General features: G+C 45.7%; 1 protein-coding gene across 1 annotated transcript in view; it reads right to left on the reverse strand.

Annotated features, from left to right (window-relative positions):
• Positions 1 to 860: 860 nt before the first annotated feature.
• IL18BP (interleukin 18 binding protein) overlaps positions 861 to 24355 on the reverse strand; it is a 158953-nt gene continuing 135458 nt past the window's right edge. Inside the window, exon 6 of the mRNA XM_069640309.1 lies at positions 861 to 1361. The gene's annotated coding sequence lies outside the window, so the exon portion shown is untranslated. The remainder of the gene's footprint in view (positions 1362 to 24355) is intronic.

A 24355-nucleotide genomic window follows, 5' to 3' on the forward strand; every position in this document is an offset into this window, starting at 1 on the left:
AGGTGAAAAAAATAAATCCTAGAAATCCAGCAAAGCTGCTGAGGGACTCAGTAGGTAAGGGAAATAAACCATTTATGAGAATTCGCCCTAACATTCTCCACATCAATTAAGGATTTGTACTTGGCCTTGGAAATGTTCCTTGCTCTGGAGAATACGAGGGAGTAGAGGCATGCTCTGTCTCCTGGCATAAGTGTGGTTTGTCATGATTGTCCATTTACACCCCTCCACATGACAGAAGACCATGATTTTGAGCTCTTGATGTATTTAAAATACTATTATTTAATGAACCTCTGACGTATTCCTTGTTTTCGTGCACGTCTTCTAAACAGGAGTTTGTTCTTCCACGTGGTTGTAGCTACTGTCTGATCATTCCAGCCTAAAGTGGCCTTGGCTTCTTGGGACTGGTCCAACCTCACCCTTCTTAGTCACAATTGCTTTTAACCGCGACACACTGGAAATGTCTTCCCTTTTCTGGTCCAGCTCTGCTAAAATGCGTTGTGGAATATATATATATATATATATATATATATATATATATATATATATATGACACAGCCCACGGTAGTGGCCGTGTAGTTATGGTGAAGTTGCTAAACCAAACCAATAGGAAGAGCACTTTTTGGCCGGCTTATAACTTCCCTCCCCCTGGACGAATCCACACCAAATTTTGCACAAAAAAAGTATATGGCCCATATACTTTATATATAGTGCAACTTAACCATAACGTCCCCTTAACAATGCTTTTTCATTGAATATATATATATCCACAAGAAAAAGAAGCAAAAAACAAACTGCACTCCAGGCGAGAAGAGAACTCCACGTTGCTGTGTCAGAAAAAGAAAAACTCCTGACTAGAATCGTAATAAATTACACATTTTTATTGTTAAAAAACTCATTTGTCAAACTGTTAGACAGCAACACACATAACAGAGGCAGGACGGACGCCCTTGGGCAAATCCTGCTCAGCACGACGCGTTTCGCGTTCCACTCTGCGCTTGTTCATGTGTAAAGGATCAAGGTGAAAGGCAGTGTTAAAAGGAACAGTACTAGTCCTACTACTGTGTCCACTGTGCATAAAATAGGTAGGTGTCAGTAAAGCCAGTGCAGCAGACATCTTTGACTGGAATGCAACAGTATGGTATATTACCAACAGGAGAAACAGTTTTGAGGCACAGTACAAACAAATAACTATTCTGTTTAAACAATGGTGCACACAACAGATAAAATGCATTTCCGACCAGACCTTGCTTATTCTGCAATTATTAGCCGACCATCCATATATATACAGTCATAACAGTCCCACCCCAGAGCTGAAAGTGATCGTAGCCCGGCATCAAGTTCATACGGGTATCCTCATGCCGCTGAAAAAAATGGAATAAATGGCGGAAAACAACATTTCAAAATGAGGTGCATATTTGTTAGTTCTTTACGTGACTGGCAGCATTTCAAAAGCAAAAAAATGCATGTTTGTTCTGCATAGTTTTTTGATATTGGCCATAAAAGTCAGATTCAGCATAGTGCATGAATACATTGCAAAAAGCAGCATTTCAAAAGATAAAGTACAATGCCTATTTATACCACGTTATTCGAGCCAGCAAGGAACACGGTAAAGTGTTAAAATAGTGCATTAGTGCAATGATCGCTTTAAAAGCACAACATAGTAATTTCAACCAAGATGGATAACCAGATAAAGTGCATAGAGCGTAGCTAGCAGCATACAGAGCAAAGTGCAAGGCCATCTGCAATCTAGGTTGATAAATTGCACAAAGCAGCATTTCACAAGATAAAGTGCCTATTTGTACTGCGTTATTCAAGCTCGCAGCAAACATGGTAAAATGTAACATAGTGCAATTATTGTTTTTGAAGCACAGCATAAATTATTACTGACATAAAGGATGGAATGATAAAGTGCATAGCCAGCAGCATTCAAAGCAAGGTACAGCAATCCGGATTAGTAAATAACAATGTTGACACAGTGACAGCATACTCAGTTATTTCACTATTGAAGAGAAGTGTATAGGCAAGTCCGAAAGACAGACTGACACTCAAGTGCATACAGTAAAATGCATTTGACAATCAGGCTGCAAAAAGTGAATATACTGAAGTACTAATCACTGCACAGCACAGTTGACGCAACTTTTGGTAAGATTTACAAAATGGAGAAAGTAATGTAAAAAAACAAGCCCACCATTAACAGATTATGTACTGTACCACAAAAGTACTCCAACAGTAAAGCATGTGCATTTGAAAAGTCAAACACTGAACAGACAAAGATGCAGCAATGTAAACTTCAGCCTACAAAAAGATACAAAATGAAAAGTGAATAATCAAACAGAGATCCCACACAGAATAGAGCAGGAATGGCAGGCCATTTAGGCATGTTCTTTCATAGATAACAATAAAAGAACACATTCAATAGCCAAAGAAACCCCAAAGAAAAGGGGATGGGGGAAGAGGAAAAGAAACCTCAATAAGCAAATCATGAAAAACAGGAGAAATCAAGTTATGTAAGAGGCCGGTGAGACAAAAGCAGGTATTTATACTCCAAGAAAGGTATAGCGCTCCTCATCTATATTGTGACCGGGTTTATAGTTAATATGTCGAATGACATATTTTCTAATGCAATAATGTCGAAAAAAATGATTTCGTTTTTTAAAATCTTTTTATTTTTTAATGTGGGCCCCACCAACCCCCTGTTTTTTTTTATTTACAATGTATTTTTATTAGCTAAACCCAAAAAAACATATAAAGAAAAAAAAACACATTTGAAATGTTTTTTTGGCATTATTTTTTTTCGACATTTTAGCATTCGAAAAAATAAATTTTAACTGGATACCTTGTGACCAGTCAGGGTATTGGTGTCAAAATCAAGCATAAACTTGGTTTCTATGTCTCAAATTCAACATCTGATCATCTCCTCTTTGATGTATGGGAACATGTGCAACTCCGAAAAAGGTCAAAAGACGGAAGTCATTGCCATGGTCTTGCTTGAAATGTTTTGCCATAGGGTACGTAGGGTCAGAATTCTTTATAGCTCTCAAATGCTGAAGAATTCTCAGTTTGAGTTTACAGGTGGTACTACCTACGTACCATTTTGAACATGGACAAGAAAGCACATAAACTACAAAGGCCGTATCGCAATTGATAGAGCATTTGATTTCAAAAAGGACGTCAGTGATCGGATGTTTAAACGACTTTTGTACCAATGCATGAGCACAAACCTTACATTTATGTCACTTGGTGAAACCTAACGGAGCACCAGACATCCAGCTAGAAAAATAGTTATTTTGTATGGCAGGCAGGAAGCTAGAAACCAGTCTGTCTCTGAGAGAGGGTTCTTGATTGTAAGTTAGGGTAGGGTCAGACAGAAAGCAAAGGACACAAATGTTTGTCCAAACTGAGTACACGCAAATGCTTCTGGACAATTTTACAAACTTTTGAAGAGCCATTGTCATAGGTTACAATCAAACGAAGATCATCATTGTTAGTTGATTTGTTGGAACTTATGCCATGTAGGAGTTTATCCCTGGAAAGACCACGTGCCTTAACATAGGCAGATTAAATGATTGTTTTCATCATAACCTTGTATTACAAAATCCATAGCAGCAAGAGCACAGCACCTATCAAATTGTTTCATATCGGTGCAGTTGCGGCAGAAGCGAATAAATTCACCATACGGAATACTCTTTTTGCAAGATGGTGGATGGCAACTACTGACATGCAGTGGAAGGCCAGTGGTAGAGGATTTTTTATACAAGGATGTGTGCATACCCAGAGTGTCGAGAGTGACAATGACGTCAAGATATACAATTACATGATTACTATGGCATTCTGCAAATTTCAATTAACCAAATTCTTGTTGATACTGGTAACAAATGATAACCAATCACCCTCAGTGCCCTTCCAAATTTTAAAAACATCGTCAATGTAAAGCCACCATGATACAATTTGTGTGGGGAAAACTCAAGAAAATCAAATCAGACAAAGGTTTCCTCCCACCACCCCATGGTCAAACTAGCATAAGAGGGAGCAAAGGTACTGCCCATAGCGGTACCTCTAACCTGTCGGAAAAAAGAACCTTCAAACAGAAAAACATTATTGGTCAAACAAAAGAATAGCATTTCAAGGATCATGGTACTGTGACCCAATAGATTCAAAGATCGGGTGTCCAAGAAATGTTTACAGGCTTTCATGCCTACATTATGGTTAATAGAGGTATATAAAGAGACCACATCAAGTGTTGCCAAAATAAAGGCATCCTCCCACGATGTATCCGTAATATGTTGTAAAAAGTCTTTATTATCTCGTAAGTAGGAGGGTAACACTAAGACAAATAGAATCAGAGTCCTGTATATATATGCATGGCGTAATCTATTCACTACATAGCTAGCCTTAAGAATATTTTGTCTGCTTGCGTTTCTTTGCATCTGTACACTTGTAAAATAACTTGATATCTTCATTATTCCTGTAACATAAACATCTTCATCTCGATCCCGAAATGTTACTTATCTTTAATACTTTCTCTGACGCCTCTAGAATATCTATACTCTCTTGTCTCTGCATCTCTTCTGAGTGCATCAGTCTTGCTTCATGTGACATCACCAATCTGCTCTTTTGCTAATTTTTCACACTTCTTCTGGTATTTCATTCAAATGCCCATCATACTGTCGTGTATGCAGGTATGGTTTTCTTAATGAGAACCTTGCTTCCAGGATTCTCCTTGGTATTGGTATTTCACTGGTACTGCACGTATTTCACATTCAGGTTCCCAACATATAGGCAACATGGGAGCGATGCTTGAGGTGGGGGTACTTGGCTCCTTCTCTACACTCTTCCCCTCTGGGCAGTTCCTCGACCACTCTCCCATCATCCTTCACATCTAGACATCCTCTTTTGAATAAATGCTTTTTCGGGACCCATATCTTTATTACTCCTTTCAGGCATCCAGCTGATTTCACATGCTCATCTTTCTTCCAGCTCATAAGCATGCACTGTCCATTTGGAGTGCAATAGATCAATTTCCCCTCATACTGCTTATGGTTCTTTCGGTACAGGAATTTCGTTCCTTTAGGTGCATGGATGCTGGTTTTCATGTAGTCGTTGATTTCATCATCTGTTAGCTCTTTGGTTTTCCATCCTGATTCAACCACAATCAAGATCTTCATCGATATGGCTTTCTTCGCAGTCTTCTTTCATTGTGAGATAAGACAGGATCCAAGCATCAGCATCACTATTAGGGCTCCAAGGAACTTGAACATATCTGCCATCCATTGTGGAACCCACAAAAAGAGTGGTCCAAACCAACTGCCATCAGCAATATCTTCCACTTCGTCTATCATTTGGACGTGTAGCTTCATCGGCATCTCTATGGCCTCTGTGAAGGTGCCATTCTTGTCGTCATATGTGTAACGCTCACCTGACTCCCACGGAGGCGCTGGCCTGGTTCGCGCTGCTGTGACCTCTTCTAAGGTGATGTGCAGGGTTCGAAAGACGGACTGGACCGGGCCCCCAAATCTGGCTTGTCTGGCTCGCAGAAGTATCCTTCTGTAGGTGGAAATAGGGGATTAACTGTCTGCGGGGTAATGCAATCAGCCTCCCACTTTCCCCTCTCACCCTTCTAGAAACCCTTCTGTGATTCCTCGTAGCGTCTCACCTTATGTTCTGGAACGACGAGCTCTCCATCCTGCTTCTGATGCAGGTGCGCGTTGGTATCCAGTTACTTCACTGGATTTTCGGATTGGTGAGAACCAAACTTACTTGGCTTCCAGGTAAGTTTGTTGATAAGAGGTTCCCCTTGTGTCCATGCATTAATGTACTAATGCTACTGTCTTTTTCCCCATAGGGGCCGGGGTACGGAATGCCGGGGAACAGGCACCGACCCGAGATGAGAGGTGAAATCCTTGTAGAAATGAGGTTAGTCTTTAATGAGCGTTTTTTGGTAATGTCTTTTCATTCGCTCATTAACGCTGATGTCTCTCTTTCCCCTTAGGGGCCGGGGTCCGGAAATGCCAGGATGCGGCGCGGACACGAAATGAAGAGGGAATGAATCAACAGGTAAGTGTTAATATGGAGATTTAGCTTTCCTTATTCCCTTCTCTCTCTCACCTTTTGTTCTGGTCTTTTTCTCTCTAGGCGCTGGGGCGTGACTGCGAATACGGATGATCGCTGCTGAACATGGAGGCGCCCTGTAAAGGTGAGTGGAATGCGGCGCTGCAGCGATTGACGCGATGAGCTTTTAAATAAGTCTTCCTTTTCAGGATTGTCGGCGAGATGTCTCCGGGATGCGGTTTTAGCAGGTAAGGACTTTTCCTTCTTCTGTTCTCTTCTTCTCTTCCTTTGCAGGTGACCCAGGATGCTGGCAGGCATGGCAGAAGTCAGGATGCAGGAGCAGACCCGGTGAGCGTCCAGCTGCTAGATGCAGAACAACACAAAGCATGTGTGGCTGTTCGGGTGGGGTTTAAATAGCCTTGGAAGAAGTTCCAGGCATGTATCCTTCCTCCAATCAGGTATGTATCCTTCCCCGACCACGCCCGGATGTTAAATTAATCCCACAGGTAAAGTAGTTCCTTTCAGGCCTCAAGGAGACCGGGATCCTGCAGCATGGTCTGCATCAGGTAAGTGCACCCAAGCACTTCCATAATGAGCCTGGCGCCTATGGCGCCAGGACTGATGTCTTTTATGAGCCTGGCGCCATAGGCACCAGGACACTGTCCAAAGGGCCCCTATATGGGTTTGCTGGGTCCTTCCTTGGGGACTGGATGTCCGCTTTCAGGACGCAGGGCTTGAACCGGCTCCCCGGGAGCGGGCATCATGACAATATGATAGTATGAACGTGCAACATGATTCTCCAATTTTGGGACAAACACCTCCATCCATAGCTGTGATCATGTCTAGGACGTATCTATTCTGAAGAGTCATCAGTCATATGGCGCTCAGCTCTTCCTTGATAGCATTGAATCCCTTCATGGTAGTGTTGATCGTCTGTAACGGTATTGTACAAAATTACCTACTCCCAAAAGTCTGACCCCCAATTTTCTGCATGTATATATATATATGTGGTGGGGGCGGGGGGAGTGAATAAAAAATGTATAGGGGTGTCACTCTCACCTGTGTCTCCATGGGAGCTATGAAGCCTTCCGGACCCTTTCCCTGGAGTAGTGGAGTGATACTACTGGTATCTGTTGAGAGAGAAGTGAGTTGCTCAGTTTGCCTGTATATGGCCCAAATCCCCCTTTCCCTCCTCCTGTGTGTGCACTGTGATAGATGTGTAGGGATATGGCTCACCTTTAGAATAGATTGGGCGAGCGCTCCATCCTGAACTAGGCAGGGGCGCTGTAGCTCTGAGACCCTTGGTACTCCATTGGGTTCGGGGTGCTTGCTGATGTTCTAGTTCCTGGTTTCAGGTAAGTTCTAGTTCCAGTTGCTTCACTGGTTTGGGTTATATTGCAGGTAAGTTCTAGTTCCCGGTAAGTTCTGGGTCCAGTTGCGTCACTGGCTCGAGTTATGTTTGCAGGTAAGGTCTAGTTCCAGAGTGCAGGTAAGTTAGTCCGTGTTCAAGTTGCGTCAGTGGTTCCTGTTATACTTGAAGGTAAGTTCTGATTGCAGTTACTTCACTGGTTCGGGTATTCAGCGCATCTTAGAGAGCCCTTGCTATGCAGTGAGTTCTGCATGTGATAGGCCAGATGATTGCTAGTGCTAATCTTGTTCTTTCTTTCTTCACAGGTGGTTTGCGGAGGTTCTCGGAAAGGATCCGACCAAGTAGGCGCGCGAAAGAAGTCTGAACGCTAACTTAAGGTTTTCCAAGATTCGGGTAAGTGATGCTGCTGACTGCACGCACGTTCGCTCAAGAAGGTGGATTGCTGAGGAGGTCGCTGACAGGTTCTGCTTTTCTTATGCTGTCTTTCCCTTTCAGATGCTGAGATCCAGGACCTGCGCGCGGATGAGATCGAGGAAGGAACAGGTCAAGGATTGCGGTAAGCATGTTGCTCAAAGCCACAGTAGCAACACAAAGCACGGGTCTGCCTTTGGCCGTGGCTTATATAGCCGACCACGCCCAGAGGCTGGGACGTGCCTTGGTATTCACAGGAAGTCCCTCTGGGGCCATCTTGAGTGTGCTGGAAGTGTGCCTGGGCCAATCGGAGTCCCTAAAGGGGGCCAGGCTAACTGTGCAATGCACCTGAGTGCAAGAGTGTGGTAAATGGATGTTGGATGCCTGCAAGACGTGTTTAGTCTGCCAGGCCCTAACCCATCTTGCTCTTGCCTGTTCCCCAGCATATATGACAAGGGGTAAGGTGGGCGGGGGCTGTGGGGTGTCTCCCCCACATATATATTTGCGGTAAATTGAAAAAAAAAAACTGACTTTTGGGGGTCGAAATTTCTGGTTCGGTAAAATCACGTAGATCTGTCTGTAACAACTCCCATCTGGTTATCTGTAACCATTTAGTATTTGCTGCTGTCTGGATCCTTGGCATAAAAATTGTGAATATCGAAGTCTGGCCGAACAATCTGTGCTCATATAAAATAGTCAAAAGCCTCTGTTGACTTGGCTGAGAAATAATTCTCCCTCTTCATTCGATTAATCAGATCTACAGATCTCTTCCTTCTCAGGTGATAATCTGCTTTTGGAAAGCTACCAATGTTCAAATCGCTTTTAGGAATCACCAGCACTGGAACGTGAACATTTACCGTCGCCGCATGGGCTTTACAGATCTCTTCCTTCTCAGGTGAGCATCTGCTTTTGGAAAGCTACAAATGTTCAAATCGCTTTTAGGAATCACCAGCACTGGAACATGAACATTTACCGTCGCCGCATTGGAATGTAAAAATATCAGTCCTGTAGATCCAATGGTGCTAGAAACGCACCCGGCTGCACCGACCGGATAACCTCCTGAAGAGTGAGCATCTTGAACTTCAGGCGTTGCAGAGTCTTGTTCTAGAATGGTCCTCCACTTGCCGTTGGGCTTCTTCACCACAAAGTATCAGGAATAAACCCCTTGGCCCCACTCTGCCACCGGCACCGGTTCTATAGCCCCTTTCTCCAGCATGAGAACCACCTCTTGCCACAGGATGTGAAGATGCGGCTGTACAACAAGCACCGGTGGTATAGGAACCGGGGGACACTTGAACTTTAACGACTGGCCTAGACGCACTGTGTCCAACACCCAACGATCCAATGTTATTCTGCTCCACTCATCCACATGCATCGCTACCCTGCCCCCAGCAGATTGCCCATGAGGCAGTCATTGTTGAGGTTTAGCTGGCCCCCCTTTAGATGCGGAGGACTGCGAACCCCTTTTTCACCTCTCTTCTCTCGTTTGCACTACGTTATCTCTTTGTTACTTCGTCTTTGTATTCGTTTTTCTATTCATTTCTGCTCTTCCTCTACTTCTCTTTTTCTATCTTGTCTCGTTCTTCAATTGCCTTCTGCCTATTATACTTTCTTTGCTCCTCTGCCCTTTCCTGCTTCTTTAGCTGTTCATCTTGATACAGCTGTGCCTGTCTGTCTATCCTTTCTTGTAGCCGCTTCTCCTTTCAATTCTTCCTCTTGTTCTCTGCCTTTTTCATCTTGTTCGTCTCGATCTTCCCTTTGCCTTACTTCCTCAATGCTCTTTCCATCAAGTTTGATCAAAATTTGACCACCCATCCATTCGTTCTGTATCAGCGCTACCTCATCAGCCTTATCTTTCTTTCCTTTCCATCTCTTTATTGCCCATCCTATATCGAAGGATGTACTTGGTTGATCGTTTCTCTCCTTGTCCCGTAAGACTTTAGAGATCACATCTCTTTCCGGAGTCTTCTCTGGACTCTCGTCACTGCTATGCGCAGGTGAATCATATGCCGGATTGTTGTATCCTATTGCTGCCTTAAGCTCTCTTAATGGGTACAGTCCATCATCCTTCGTACTATCGCCATTTACTTCAGATGCGGAGGGGGAGCAGATGGCTGCTCACCCCACTCTTTGCATTGGTTAAGCATCCAGTCTTCAGGAGGTGGATCTTCCCTTTCCTCCTGGTACATCTTCCAGAGCTCTAAGCTCGCTAACCTCTTTTCTAACTGTTTTCCCATGTATGGTGCGTGCAAATGTGTCGTCGTGTGTTGCAAAACTGCTTTTGATAGTGATCCCCCTTGGGGCCATGGCATGAACATCTCGTCAGCTGTGCCCTTAACCCATTCTGCACTGTACTGCTTAAGCTTGGGTGCGTGTTTTGGAAACTGTTTGCATAGATGTATAAGCGGAGTAATATCCTTAATTTTGACTCATCACACTTGACTGTCAATACTCACGTTTTACACTTTAAAAATACGTTCAGAAAAACAGCACAATATGAGTCTGCACCAACCGTCGCTGCTCCAAGCCTTTTATATCACAATTTATTTCAGTCTACTTATTCACTAAACATCAGTTCAACTAAATAAACAAATAATTAAATTTCAAATCTCTGTGCTTTCTTTTTCACGTCTGTTAATTCTTCGCTATTTCTTCACCACATATACTTTATACAGCACATAAAAAAAACTGACGGACTTGGCCGGCCTACGTATATCTCAGTCTACGCTCCTCGTGACTATTCCTTTATTCACGCTCTTTGTGACTATTCTTGGCCCTGAAAATACTCCTACAGAGTTTGAGTCATTCCCTTTAGACAATCTTGAATTGTGTCCATAGTCTACGTCATCCACAATTGGGACTCTGGACACGACTCCTTTTGAAAACGTGCTGTGATGCAGGATACTGGGCTTAATCTAACTGCGACACTCCTCGTCTCAGTTTCTCTATTGCTTGACAATCCTCGTTTCAAGTCAATTACTTAATAGCTCGATGCTCATTGTCTCGAGCCATTCACTATTAACTTGATGTTAATCGTCTCAAGTTGTTCACCCCAACCACCCTCCGTTACTTATTTCCCCTTATCACTCTCTCCACTCACTGCCCATTCACAATTTGTCACCTCACTCAGTTCTACTCACCACTCGTGTTTTTAACTTCCGACTTGCAGCATCGTTGCCTCCTCAACTAGCCGCTTCAGCCTTCCGTGTGCTCAGCTTTCTGTAGAAATCGGGAGTGGATTCCGTGGAAACTGAGGGAACCATCCCACCTGCACTTGCAAGATTCTTTAAGCTAATTTCTGCTATTTACAGGGAGCTTCACATCCTTTCAGCTAAATGGCAGAGGACGTCCAATATTACAGGGACCCCAAAGCTTACTAGGTCAACGGTTTTTTAACCATCCTCTGCTACCACATGAAACGGGATTACTAACCCAGCCCTTTAAGATGAGGTAGCAATACTTTTTTATAGATGGATGGGGGTGCAGAAGATACTCAAACATCACTAATCAGACTAACTCGAAGTTGGCAAAGTTCAACTGTTTTAATGTCAATTATCTAAAACCGGGAGTCGAACGGACATCAATGGACGTCTCTCAGCATGATCTCGAAACATTTCATAAAAAACATGCGTTTTATAGTAAAAACTTGTCATTGCTGACGTCAACCTGCTTTTCAACTACAAAAACCTATTGGAGAAAGTTTTTGGGTCTAAAGGAACATCTAGGCATACGTTCCATACTTCTCTAAGAGAGTGTTGGGGTCTTTAGCGTCAGGTGGGGCAGCTAAGCCCACGCCCAAATGGGTCACTATGAATGTCATCAAATACATGACGTCCCATTGGTTACACAAACTATAGGGCTCTTTAATACAAGGCCCTCTATAATTGGTTTGCACCCTTACATTCGTCAGTACTTTTCCACCTGTGCCAGCAGCACGCTGGCCGGTCTCCAGGTGCTGGTGGGTTGGTCTTGACCATAGCTTCCCACCAATTAGCATATCATCTATCATCACCTCCCTGGACTGCACATCAATTAAGGTTTTGTACTTGGCCTTGGAAACGTTCCTTTCTCTGGAGAAAACGAGGGAGTAGAGGCATGCTCTGTCTACTTGCGTAGGTGTGGTTCATCATGATTGTCCATTTCCACCCCTCACGTGACTGAAGACCATGATTTTGAGATCTTGGTGTGTTTAAAATACTATTAATTAATGAACCTCTGACGTCTTCCTTGTTTTCGTACTTGTCTTCTAAACAAGAGTTTGTTCTTTCATACGGTTGTAGCTACTGTCTGATCATTCCAGCCCAAAGCAGCCTGGGCTTTTTGGGGGATGGTCCAGCCTCACCCTTCTTAGATTCACTCTTGTAATATTCAATTGCTTTTTAACTGCGACACACTGGAAAAGTCTTCCTTTTTGTGGTCCAGCGCTGCAAAAATGCATAGTGGAATTGTCCATAATTCACTCACTCCTATACATATATATATTCTTTGCATCTGTACACTTGTAACATAACTTGATATCTTCATTTTTTCTGTGACATAAACATCTTCATCTCAATCCCGAAATGTTACTTGTCTTTGATACTTTCGCTGATGCCTATAGATTATCTATGTTCTCTTGTCTCTATCTCTTCTGGGTGCATCTGTTTTGCTTCATGTGATATCACCAATCTGCTTTTTTGCTCATTTTTCACACTTCTTCTGGTATTTCATTCAAATGGCCATCATACTGTCATCTATGCAGGTATGGTTTTCATAATGGGAACCTTGCTTCCAGGATTCTCCTTGGTATTGGTATTTTCACTGATACTGCACGTATTTCACATTCAGGTTCCCAACATATAGGCAACATATGAGTGATGCTTGAGGTGGGGGTACTTGGCTCCTTCTCTACACTGTACGGAATGATGGACTGCAGATCTGGTGTGTCAAGGTGTTTCCGCTGCAGCGTGTTCCACACTTGCACTCTGGTTGCTAAAGGGCGCGCCGTGGTACACGTTTAGTTTCACTCCAGGGTATCCTGCCTTAACCAACATATCCCCTGCTTGGTTCCCCACTATCGCGACAAGCAAACTTTTCATATCCCGCACAGCCAAGGGAATCCCTGCTGTCTGTTTTTTTCAAATGCATATATCCCTTTTCTAGCCCTGGATGTAAGGGGTGGGATTAGTTTAATCAAATTATTTGTGTCCATCTGCACCCAGGGTACACCGTGCCACCCTACCTAGGCCTTTGTGCAACAACAGCATTTGAGCGCCTGTGTTTCTACCTTCTTTACATCCAACACTTCCCTTTTTCCTTGCTACTGCCACTCGACCAAACCTGTTCTTTAATAGCAGTCCCCACAAACTTTGAGACCTCCAGCGCCTGCTGCGCATCTGCTTCATTGTCCTCATTCTCGTCCGGTGTCCCATCATCTTCCCTCAAATCCTCCTCTGTGCCCCTCTCAGACCTTGCAGTCCCATTCCCTATGCTCCCCACTCCTCTGCCGACAGCCCCCTCCTTCTCAATGTGCACATCCGTAATAGTCGAGCTGCCTAGTCTGAACAAAATGTCTCCTGCTCTCCATTTTTGTCTAACCCATTCTCCTTTTTCCCTCCTGCCTGTGCTGCCCTCAATCGAGCCAATTCCACCCGTATAGCTTCCAATGCCTCTTGTAGCTCTTTCTGACCCTTGCCGTTCTGGGGTGTTACTGTACTCAGTGCTGGTATGTGGGGAGGTGGGGTGGTAGCTGAGGTGGGCACATATGCTGGATTTCTGTATCCCGTGGCTGGGCAGATGGTGAGTGCATAGAGCCCTGTATGTGGGTGTGTGGCTTTGTTCTCCTGTGTTGTCCTGGACATTACATTTAAAAATACTTCCTCTGTGGTTGGCGCCCCTCCTCCCATCAGGATCCTCCACATCCTCTACCATCTTCCACACATTTAGTATTTCTTTTCTTTTTTGAAGTTGCTTACCTTTATATTTGGCAGCTAAGAATGTGTCCATGTGATCTAGTATGCCTCTATTGTGGGTGCCCTGCTCTGGCCAGGAGCGGGGCATCCCCTGTGTGTCTCTACCGCCCATTGTTAGTGATACTTCTTAATTTTGTCCCGGAACAATAGTAATGCCCTGCATGCACTTTTATCACAAAACTCACTACCAGTCCCCTGTCGCCGCCTGTTATACTTTTTGCCTCCCTCTTTTTTGCACTCCCACACGCACCCACACACCTCTGAGCAGCACACTCAAAACTATCAACACCAGCTCACCTCTGGCCTCCGCCCTTTACACAAAAATCATGACACATTAAAACAAGAAGCTAAACTAACAAGTTTAACAACCACTACTTCCACCGAGCCCTTTAATTGTATGGAGCGCCTACTTTTTTACCTCTTTAGTAAAAAAACAAATGGTGCCATCATCTGCCCTGACTCAGAAGGTTCCCTACACTCCTGTTTTTCCTCCGTAAAATCCTCTTAAGTTATCCAAAAAAGAATGAGAATAATACAAGCTGAATCTCGCCAAGTGGCCACACCACAACTTATCCTCACTCATGCATACCACACTCCCCCACGCACACTATCCCTCATTATCCATTGCAAGGGCTGTACTCACGTCTGTGTTTTCTCCCGAGCTCCTCCGTCACGGGGTCCCAATACCAGCCTGCACTCTGCCAGGAGCTGCACCCTGCTCCAAAGTGCAGACAGGAATTCCGTTCAAATGTCTCCTGCAAACCTCGGTGGGTTGCGTGCTTGCGACTGATCGCTGCCGGTTGGCGCAGCCCCTTCAGAGAAGTGGCCTGGAAGCCACTGTCGTCGCAAGGGGATCACGTCGGGTCACCAAATGTCAGAAAGCCCCTTAAACTCTCACACCAGAAGAAATACAACCCACTAGGGAAAAAGTCCCAATACACCTCTTGCAAGGATAACAAGGTTCAGTTCCATACAAAAGGAAAAAGCACCAACAAATAACTCTGCTGCCACGGAAGGTTGTGACAACATTGCATGCGCAGTACATTATAACGGTACACAGCGTCATCAGTGACATAAGTACATGCAGTAGAAACCTGCGCTGCAGGTGCTATAGCATTTGGGTGCTGTCATTTAGGATTGGAGGCCTGTGCCCTCCTTCTGACGGGATCACACTGTTCACAGGCACTCGGCCCTCCTGTGGTCTTGCAGGGCACATTCTTCCCAGGGTGCGAAGGTTGGCAACATTTGAGGACAATGGAGGGTTTTGTGGATCTGTGTAGCTCTGGGCTTTCTCATCAGTGGTCGGGATACAACATATTCCTTTGCTCATGTTCCTGGCCTAGCCGTGGAGTGCTGACTGACACATTTGTTTTGTGTCGGTGTGTCTGCTGGTATCTATGATGGCTGCTCTCCCTGCATATTCCCTACACCTACAAAATGTACAATAATATGCTTGTGTAGCTGTTTCATGAAGATCCCCCCACCCCCCCACCCCAGGGACGTCATTTCACCAAAATGCCAGGGGTAGCGGAAGTGACATAACATGACCCTTGACCTCTGATGGCATCACAGGAAGTGATGTCATTGGACCCCACTCTGAAGTGACATGGGTAGAATAGAAAAATGACATTTCACCCCTTTAATGATTCTAGCAATTATTGTATAGAATTCCACAAAGACAAATTGTTTGTTATGCCTATTCTTTCTTATTTAGGGTCACTGCTCAAAGTGTTACACTTATGGAACCCCCTGTCTTTTTTAAGATGCCCCAACATAAATTCCAGCCACTCCAGAACCCAAGAGTCACATGGCACTGGCCACAGCCCAGCAGTTTCGATGTGTAAACAAAAATTTAAAAAAAATGTTTTTTTGTTAGGGGTAGCAAGGGAGACCTCAGGGGTCGCAGTTGCGACCCCCAAATGATGTCCCTGTTCCACCTTGTCTCTTACATTACCGAAGTCGGCCTTTGCCTTATTCTAAAGTGCCTGGGGGTGTGGGAAGATTGTGTCCCCTTCCCAACGTGCCATCACAGGAAAAAGTAGTACCTATTGCCTATTGCCTATGGGGAAGAATGTATCGCTCTAAACATTGCCCCCATCCATTCAAGTGCCTTCCGCTATTATTCGATATCGAGCCCCTGACACTCTGCTATAACTCCCTCCATGTGCTTGAACGTTACTCTTAGTGGACAAAACAAATAAATATAACTCCTGTAAAAAAAAAGTACATCCTTCAAAAGGCCAAATACCTAAAAGGAAGGTTTTCCCAGCTCCTTCCAACTGGCCCATCGGTAGAGATGCTTGTAAGTAATTACGTGATTGATTTAGTGTTCTGTTAACCTAGAGAACCTCTACCTGGCAACTGCCACATAACTCCCCCCTTAATAATGCAGCCTTCTCCTTTGTTTACATATTGACTGCCCCTGCCCCCCCTAACCTCACGACCCCTGATAGAGATGCCAGTGCCCTGAACCAGGCCCATGACACCGATCAGTCCTCTTTTTGCCATTATGAACCGTGTGCCAGGACTCCACATTCGGGCCCCTGCCATTAGGCCGTTCGGGTCAGGATGCGTCTCCTGTATGTTGAGTAGACTGGCCCCTTCTTCCAGTGTAAAGACTGTGTGTACCCTCTCTTTTGGCTTAAACTGAAAACAAAACCAATCCTGTTATACCTAAATGTCCCAGCGCTACAGTGCTTCCGTGACCGGTCACAGCAAGTGTGTTTTTGCCAAAGTAGGTTGAGAAACATCGTGAAAAATGTGAATCCTGGAGTCTCAGAACTGGACACCATTAGACTTCCTTGCTTCCCCCAAGATGGCCTCCTTGACCTTGTAGTCATGGAGCTTTACCACAATGTCCCTGGCCATGCAGCTGTTGTCATTTCTTTTAGCGCCAACCCTGTGAGCCCTATCACATTTTATGAAACTGAACGGGCAGTTACTTGTGACTTGTGCAAAGAGCTGCCGGACGCAGTCCTCGATGTTTTCCTCCCTTTCTGCGCCCTCCTGCAGGAATTCTATTTGCAGATTATCTCTCTGCGCTCTGTTCTCCAGGTCATCGCACTTGGTTCTTAGTGATTCTGTTTTGTCCTGTAGGCTACTACTGAGTCCCATAGCCCTCTCAGGTCCGCCTCAAGATCTATCGGGGAGTGCTCATTGTGGTCAACTCTATCTCCAATTGCACCCATCTCCTTCCTGATTTTGCCGAGTCCAGTACTTCTTTTTGGAGCCCTGCTATTTCAGATGTAGGGAGTCATTGATATCTTGCTGCAGCATATTTTAGCAAGCGAGTCAGAAACTCTGGCGCCAGTGATGTGGCTTCATTCAGTGATCGTTCTGTGCTAACCCTTTCTCCATTTCTGGGGTCTGGGCAGGTTACTTAGACACTGGTGCCAGATATGCCTGAATGCCAGAGTCCCTTATCTGTTTTGAGGGTTTAGGCATTATGCTCCACCTTACAGCAAATAGAGGAAAACCTCCAGAGCGCACTCGGCTTGCAGATTACTGATGTATGTCAGCCTTGGGGTCCAGATTGCCTGCAGTAACTTGTAAATTCTTAAAGGTTGCAGCACAGAGTCTGCCTGATATGGAGGAGGATATCTTGCTGAGCACTGCTTGGATGAATATACAGACAGGTTCTCTGTGCAGGGTCCCCTGCCTTCTGCAGTACACCTGTCTCCAGAATCGCATATCATTAACAAAAGGTGGGGAAGGCCTGCAGCCACTGCAAGGCACTTTGCAATCACTTGGAGTACTTTGCTGTTGAGCAAGGCTCACCACTGTTCCAGGCCCCCAGTTACAGCACTGCTTCACAGGCCTCCTGCAATTTGCTCCTGGATCTGCCAGCTGCTGCCACCACGCAGGTTCCCACCTTCTCCTGCAACTCCTCTATAGGGTACAGGCTGCCCTAGTTGGCCTTCTCTGATGGATCTCTACCAGCCCTGGCTCGCCTGAGCTTTGCTCCAGGCTGCCAGCTTCCACAGGTGCACACTTGAGGTCTCCTTTCATCTGTGGCTCTCATGCAGCCGCTCCGTGCAACATTAAGCCGCCCGACCCCCAGCAGGCCAGGACACCTGCTGCTCTGTGATTCCCCAGCCACCTTGACGCTCCGGGCCGCTCTCCTCTCCTTCGATTCCTTGATGTCACAGGACTCCTGCTCCAGCTGGGGTTCATCAGGACTGCTAATGAATAAATATCTTGGACTGGTGGTCAGAGCTGGGTGGAGGAGCATGTCTCAACAGTCTGCCATCTTGGCCATGCCCCGTAAAGCTTCTTTGTTGATTTTTATTTAATTTAATTAGAAAATAAGTTAACAGGAGTGCCTGCCTTAGTATTCCTATCCTATGTGTGCAGACCCTTGATCCTTCATACATATGCATCCTCAGATTTTTTTTTGACATACCTGTATGTACCCATGTGAGTGCTGTTTTGTACTATCCCAGGGTAGGGGTTAGAGGGTATGGGCAGCAACGTTCATTACCTTGCTGAGAGGGGGAGTCCTAAACGAAGGCTGGGGAGGTAGTCCAGCCTACTGAGGACCAAGGTTGGGAAGTCTGTTGGTAGAGTTAAAAATAAGATAGTGGACCCTTTTTACAGATGGTCAGAAGGTTAAGCTTGGCATCCGTAGCTGTGGAGATGAAGGGCCCTCTGGGGATAAGGTAACACGGTTATGAGGAAAGGATATAGAAGAGTATGTGGCATTGGTTGGTGGGTAAGAAAGCACATCCCTTTTAGAGGAGTTCAGCATCAAACAGATTGCCATCCTGTGACTGATAGGCAATTAGTGAGCACTAGGAGTGAAGCTGATCAAGATGTTTGAGTGTCACCAGCAAATAGACATGGGAATCATCCAGAGAAGGAGATAGGTTAACTGTGAGAAGTCTCCAGAGTTAAGAGGAGGGGACACATGGCCCAGTAGGTCCTACAAGTGAGGGTTGTGCCCTGAAAGGCATGGTCTGTTCTAGTTTGAAGGACAGTGGGATGCAGAACTATGTGGCGGATTATGGAGAATGAGGATATGTGCAGATTGTGAGCCCTGCTGTGGGTGTTGGACAAGCACTGTCTTTTTGTAGGCCCCGCTGTGGAACCCATATTAGGAAGGCCCCAAGTTCTCTGTTAGCCTCAAAATAGTCAAATGAGGAGTTTGAGTACTACGTACTCTTTAGTCGTGTACCCCTTTCCTCCATCCTTGACTGTTGTAACTGGACCGGGGACTGTACCAGACTTTTAAGTGCATAAGAGAGCATCCCCTTTAAATTTGATTCCAGGCGTGGCCCCGGCATATGCATGCCATATAGCCTCTGCCTCACTGCAGTCCCTTTTTCTGCATGGACGGTGACGGACCTCTCGGGTGAGCGGAGTTGTCCGTTTTTCACACCTTCGCAGGAGCCCCTGTTACTTTTATTTCCTACCAGCCTCTGGTTCCTCACCTCCCCAGCGCATGTCGGTCGCGGGAGGTTTCACACCTTGTGCCTCATGCGGGAGTGCCTTCCCAGCCTCGGATCTGCACACGCTCTGCTTAGAGTGCCTGGGATTTGAACACTGTTGGGACGCCTGCCCAGCCTGAAGCACACTTACGCCGAGAACCCCCAGAACAGACTAGCACGGGGGCCGGAGATCTTTAGCACTTCGCCACCGCAACACATAAAGGATGTCCTTAGCAAGTCTAAGTATAAGGACAAGGTAAGTCCCTTGTTTAATAAACCACTCAAGCATGGGGCTTCCTTCCCGGGAGACCCGTTGACTGGGAGGGGCACGTCAAGCCCTTATACCAGGTCAAAGCCTGAGGCTAGGAAAGGTATCGGCATGCTCAGGGGGTGCTGGGTCCTTCATGAGATCCCTGGGTCCCTCACCCTATATACCTCTATCAAGAGCATGGGCTCCGCTTCGGCCCTCAACAGGGGGATCTACCCACACCTCAAAGGCACAGGGCGTACCTGGAGCCTCTGGGCCCAATCGTGTCTGCTCCGACAGTGCGGGAGCCTCTCCCTCTGCCACTGCCACCTCCTCCAACAACAATGCTGCTGCCTCCTCCTATGCCACTGACGCCTTTGGGGAAGCAGGACACAACAGCCAAGGAACCGTTGAATGATTCATCCTGAATGATTCAGCCCCTCTGAACAAATGGCGCCCAACAGCGATGAGGACAACAACGAGGCATCCTCCTCTGCCAGGGTGTTCCATGACAGGATGAAGGGCCTGGCAGAATGTCTGACTGTCCCAGTACTAGAGCAGGCACAGCAGGAGCCATGGGAGCTCGCAGAAGTCTTGTCCCTCAAATCGAGCAGCTTGGGGGGTCCCCCTACAGAAAGATGTGGTGGCAGTGGCCAAGAAGCTGTGGCTAAAACCACACTCCAATGCACAGGGCAACAAGCGGCTGGAGACCCGCTTCAGGAACATGGAGGGAGATGAGCTTCTGGGGGTGACCCACCCTCGGCCGCACCCGTCCGTAGCTGCAGCAGCCTCGCTGTACTCGCAGGCGGCTTCTACCTCGTCAGTCAGTGCATGTCTGTCAAAGGAGGTATTAGAGAAATGTTTAAGATACTGAAAGAACAGGAGACTGTCCCTCCCCCTATAGATCCATAATTGATTAAGGACAAAATTTGGTGTCATCTCATCCAAGATGGTCTTCAAAACAAACTGCACAATATTAGGACTACAATGTTCGAAAAAAAGAATGCACTCCTGACGCTTGAGCTTAAGGAGCCTTTGAAAGTCTTTCAGCGCGACCCTGTGGTCCCCCCCCATTCAATTTTCACCCGATATCCGAGATAGCACTAACAAAAATTATCGAACAGATGAAAGCTTCCCACTGCAGAGGGGATGCGTGTTCCTCTGTGATAATTAAAACTTGCACCCCTCGTCTATTAAAAGCAGTCTGTACATTTATCAACTTTTCTTGGAAGGAGGGCAAGGTTCCTGAGGACCTCAAACTATGGTCACCCCCATAATCAAGAAACCAGGGTTACTTAGGGACAACCTCTTGAATTATCGCCCTATTTGTAATACTCAATTTTTACTAAAAATTTTGGATAGGGTCGCCTATTGTCAGATCAGAGCATTTGGATCAGTATCCTATTCTTCACTCCCGTCAATCTGGTCTCAGAAAAAGATTTGGAACAGAGACTTCACTCCTTGAGTTGAAGTCAAAACTTCTTGCCCAGGTTGACAAGGGCGCTCTATCTTTCTCTCGAGATCAATCTGCTGCGTTCGACTTGATCGAACACACCATTCTGATTACTAGACTAAAGGAGGATGCCAACTTCCTGGACACGGCAGCTTCTTGGATTGCCTCCTTCTTGGAGCATAGATGCAGCAGAGTCTGCTCGGACGTTGCCGAAGCCTCTCCCATTCTCTACGGTGTCCCACACGGGGCTAGTACATCCCCCTGTTTGTATAATTGTTTCATGTGTCCCCTTCTTCTTTATGCTAGAGGAGGTGGGGTTATGTTTTCAAACTACGCGGACGACGCACAATGTGTCGTCCCTCTATCTGGTTGTCATGTGCAGAACGAACAGGAAATAAACTGCATTTTCAAGCTAACAGAGAAGTGGATGCTGGATAACTACTTAGCCCTAAATAGGGGTAAGACTGAACATTTGATAGTCGGTAGCCCAGAATCCTTGCATAAACTGAATCAGGCATACAGTTCATTCAAACTAGGTGATAACATAATTTCTCCCTTGCCTAAAACCAAATTCTTGGGAGTCACCCTCAACCAGACCCTGTCAATGAGAGCTCATGTAACCTCTGTTGTATCTGTATCGGTTTACCACGTCAAGCTTTTGTCCCATTTTAGGCCCCTTATTACTCAGGCAAGCGCTGAAACCATTGCTCGAGCTATAATAGGGGCCAAGATAGATTATTGTTGCAGCCTTCTGTCTGGCATTAGCAAGCAAGACACACTCAAGCTCCAAATAGTGCAGAATGGGGCAGTTAGAGTTGTTCTAGGCCTCCCTTGGCGTGACCTCTTATCGGAGGCCAGGCATGCTCTTCATTGGCTACCAAATAGAGGCTAGGGTCAAATTCAGGGTTCTCTTCATCGCCTTTAAATGCAGGCTACAACAGATGCCACCATATCTGCAGACATAGATCAATGCTAATGTCAATAACAGGGCACTGAGGTTCTGCACCCAGAATTATCTTATCCAACCCAGGTGCAGAACCTCAAAATCTGTGAATGGTGCTTTCTTCCCGATAGCCCCTAAACTCTGGAACCAGTTGCCGGTTCTCGAGAGAGACCTGAAGACATTACTATTCACTTGATGAGGGGATGTGATATTCCACCTATGGTCACTTTTAGCCTCTGTTTGGTAGGCTTAGTAGAAGTCTTACCTACTTTTCTGTTTAATGTTTGTTAGTTCTACCTTGTCCGCGCCTTTATGCCTGAGGGTTCACAGCGCGCATTACAAATGCTGTAATGTAATGAGGGCAAATTGCTGGAGGGTTTTGGGCGGAATGTATGCAACGTAGGCCTGCGCCTCAAGCAAGCTAATGGAGATGCTGTTCTTGCTGCAGCTAATCTAAAGGTAAGGGCGGGAAATAGCCAACTTCCCCCAAGATCTCCCCTTGGAGAGGCAAGCAGCGTTGAAGTCTGGTTACAAGAAGCTAGACTCAAGGCACAGGACATGCTGGAGGCCTTGGTCACCCCTATTGGTACCGCAGGCAGGGTCATGTGCCTGTGGGTGGTTGAGGTGGGCAAAGGCATGTGCCTGTTGGTGGATATGAAGTTTACGGTGTGGATGCATGCAAGCAAGTTGACCAGCAGATGCAGAGGCAAATGGCAACAGAGTTGCTATGCACCAGGCAAGAGGAATGTTGGTTCATAAAAGTGAAGGGGAGAGCTGTATAACGAAGAAGAAAAGACACAGAAAACCATTAGAGTAATACTAAGTGCAAGTAAAACGCAGAAGAAATACTTAAACTCTACACTGGGGAAGTCCCAGTGCAGCGTCATAAATCTGGGAGGAGGGCCACACTATAGAGAAACTCATGAGTTCCAAATCAGATGTTGGAACAGAGCTGGAAGGAAACTGGCGTGTACAAGTGCCGGAGTTGCACTTCAGGAGGCCAAAGGAATGGAAAAAGGTCTCCATAGGGGCCTAACAAGAAGTGGAGGCGTGACCGCAGATATGAGGGAGTGCCTCCAGGAAGTTGAGACCACTTACTCACTGTGGAACATGCTTGGAGAGGAGAGAGAACCCAGCGAAGCCTCTGTCCTTACAAGAAGCAAAGCGAGCCATATTCGAATTGCAGGCCCAATGATGCGACCCACAAGTCAAGAACATAACTGGTAGAGTCGGAGACCTGGCAGAGGGCACAGGAAATAACTAGTGGAATACTACTATTCGTCCCAGTGAGGTACACGAGAGGAAGAAGAGTAGGAATCATCACTGGGGTACTCATCCTCGTCTCAGTGAAACACAAGTTTGGAAGAACAGTGCAAATCATCACTGGGCTACTCCTATATGCCTCAGTGAGACACGAGTATGGAAGAAGAGTGAGAATCATCACTGGGCTACTCCTCCTCGTCCCATTGAGGCACATGTATGGAAGAAGAGTGAGCATCATTATCAGGATACTTGTACTCATCCCAGTGAGGCACAATGGTGGAAAAAGTGTGGGCATCATCGCTGGGCTACTCCTACTTCTCCCAGTGAGGCACAACTTTGGAAAGAAGAGCGAGAATCATCACTGGGCTATTCGTCCCAGTGACATACAAGACTTGGAAAAGAGTGAGAATTGTAATTGGAACAGTGCTGGTTATCCTAGACCAGATAAGCATTGGACATTGAACCAAGAGAGACTCAAGTTTGTGTAACAAGAGGTCACAAGAGCAAAGAGAGAACCAAAGGAATACGTTTGTAAGAGAAAAAGAAAAGTGGAAAAGCCCACAGTCTGAACTGTATGATTTGATGGGTAATAACCAAAAACTACCTAAGAATCTGCAACTACCGGAAAGCGCTGAGAAAGGAGTTCAAAAGAGAAGGGAGTCCTTCCCCTGTGCTTTAGGTGTTGTGATAGTGGTGGGTTCAGGGGTTATATCGGTTTTGAACAGTAGACAGACTTTGTATTGCACTCGCTGATGACTGATAAGTATCCTATTTTCGTTTGATTAGATAGGGAAACACGGGGACTTTTTCCTTTTCTTTAAAATAAAGAATTTGTTCAATATGGAAGTTCAGAGTCCGTCTCCTTCTTCTGGCCCGCCACAGTAGCAAAGAACACCTCCCACTGATCACTTGGGATGTAACGGCAACAAGCTAGAATGGGATCCCGGACAATACAGCGGATCGGTAGGGGACGCGATTGACTGGTGGGAAAAAGGGATTCCGGCAAATATCCGCTCAGCCAGCACCTTTTTTTGAGCTGTAGCATGTCTTTCTCAAGGACTGTGGGTAATGGTATCCAGATTACTCCAATTCCACAATCATTTATAGACGCACCTCTTTTAGCAAACTGTTAAAGGCACACAGCAATGCATCATGGGTATGCTGTTTTGTTGCATGCAGACAATTGTCATTGACTTTCACGGCAGTGCTCTTTTATCCATAGCTTTATTAACCCAAGACTCTCA

The sequence above is a fragment of the Ambystoma mexicanum genome, chromosome 7q (genome assembly GCF_040938575.1).
Source record: "Ambystoma mexicanum isolate Mex_15411 chromosome 7q, UKY_AmexF1_1, whole genome shotgun sequence".
In the NCBI taxonomy this organism is placed as follows: Eukaryota; Metazoa; Chordata; class Amphibia; order Caudata; family Ambystomatidae; genus Ambystoma; species Ambystoma mexicanum.